Here is a 2,102-nt window from a genome sequence, read left to right as displayed (position 1 = left end):
GGGAGCGGCCTGTAGCGCCCCCTGGCGCCACGGGGGACCCTAACCCAGTCTAAGTCTCAAATCCAGCTGAGCCTAGGCCCAAGTATCAGTTGTGCAATCGTTGTTCCCTGCAGGCAGAACAGCGCGGCCTAATGCACAGGCTTTCCCAACGCTGGCTTTACCCCACCCCTAGGGCCAAGGATTCTTTCCAGTGTTAAAGAAAAAATTATTCATGACACTCGTTAGAGATGGTACAGGAAGGCCAACTTTGACAAAGGGAGCCATGGAGATAGGTCCAGGTACAGCTGCAATGGGGTCTTGCAGTGGGAGAGAGAGATTAGACTGAATTTTGACTCTAATAAGGACAAATTTCTAACCAAGAAGCTGGGTGGGAGGTCAGTGGTTGGAAAATTACAAAGAGGGAACATCAGTGTTAAGCAGGATTCTGGCTAAACCAACTTGACAGGATAGTTGCTGAAGGCAGGCCAGGGTGATTGATATCCACGGTAGTCAGACACCAAGAATGAGGATTTTCACTACACTGATTCAGCAGGATTCTTGCTCAAATTGGATTCTACAAGGACAGAAAGCCCAAGATCAAGCCTAGTCAAGCAGAGGACTCAAAGGAGCCTAACTAAGTTTTGGTCAAAGCAGAGAGTTCTTTGTCACCATCTTGGTCATAAGCAAAATAGATGATCAATATAGGACAGAATTCAAACTATACAGCGTTAGAGTTGGAAGGAAGCTTTGAGATCATTCAATTTCAGCGTCATTTGTTAGAGATGAGGAAACTGAGGCCTATAGCATAGCCAAAGTAATAGAGATAAAAAGTACGGCTAAAACCAGAACTAACTTGGCCGGGCGCGGTGTCTCACGTCTGTGATCCCAGCACTTTGGGAGGCCGAGGCAGGTGGATCACGAGGTCAGGAGATCGAGACCATCCTGGCTAACACGGTGAAACCCCGTCTCTACTAAAAAAATACAAAAAAATTAGTTTGGCGTGGTGGCGGGCACCTGTAGTCCCAGCTACTCAGGAGGCTGAAGCAGGAGAATGGTGTGAACCCAGGAGGCACAGCTTGCAGTGAGCGGAGATCGCGCCACTGCACTCCAGCCTGGGGGATAGAGCAGGACTCCATCTCAAACAACGACAACAACAAAAAACCCAGAACTAACTCCATCTGTTGATTTACTCAACTTCTACAAGCAACCCTGGGGTTGGAGGGCAGTGAGGGTGGACTGCTCAGCTGTGGAACTAAGAGAAATCATAGAGTGCAAGCAAAGTGGGAAATGCCTTCTTGTTAACAAGCCTTAGAGGAGAGGTCAGAAACCCAGTAGAAATCCAGAAACAAGGCCTGGATTTAGCAGTGGCATCGGAATGAAGTGAAAGGAATAAACCCCTAAATAGACCGAGGGCAGAGTTCTTCAAATGAACAAGTTCTGGATGCTAAGACCTAGGCTGCTATGAAGTCAACCAGATAAATACTTACTGTACTCCAACTATGTGCCAGGCTTTATGCCAGGAGCTAGATATATAATGAGGAACAGGAAAGACGTGTCCTGAGGGCTTGTTTCCCCCACTGTGGAAATCTTACATGTAAATATATAATGCAAAGTAATATCAGATTATGTTACATGGTTTTGCTACTGAATTGTGTGAGCCTGGACAAGTTACTTAATACTTGCAGCTTCGGTTTCCTTAACTGTAAAGTAGGAATAATATTACCTACTAAATAGGTAATACATATTATTTTATGGTTGGTTTAGTTAAGCTTGATAGCTGCCTAATAGCTACGCAGGAGCATGACTATCAAGTTTAATTAATTCGCCCATTCACTTAATAAGTATTTTTGACTATCTACTATGTGTTAGGCACTGTGTTATACTGAAGGGATGTAGTATTGAACAAAATAATTACTCTTCTTCCCCCATAGAGTTAATCATTTAGCCTTGTATAGTTATGCTCATATAAGGTAATATATATAGAGTTCATAGTTTAGAGATCAAATGAGATAATATTTGTATAATGGTATAATTGAGATTAATTTTCTTGTTCCCTTTGACTATGGTATCCACTCCCCCACCCCTGATATTCTACAGTTGTGTGATGACTACTGAGAGTCAGG

The sequence above is a fragment of the Symphalangus syndactylus genome, chromosome 8, assembly GCF_028878055.3.
Source record: "Symphalangus syndactylus isolate Jambi chromosome 8, NHGRI_mSymSyn1-v2.1_pri, whole genome shotgun sequence".
In the NCBI taxonomy this organism is placed as follows: Eukaryota; Metazoa; Chordata; class Mammalia; order Primates; family Hylobatidae; genus Symphalangus; species Symphalangus syndactylus.
Note: the sequence above shows the minus strand (reverse complement) of the source record.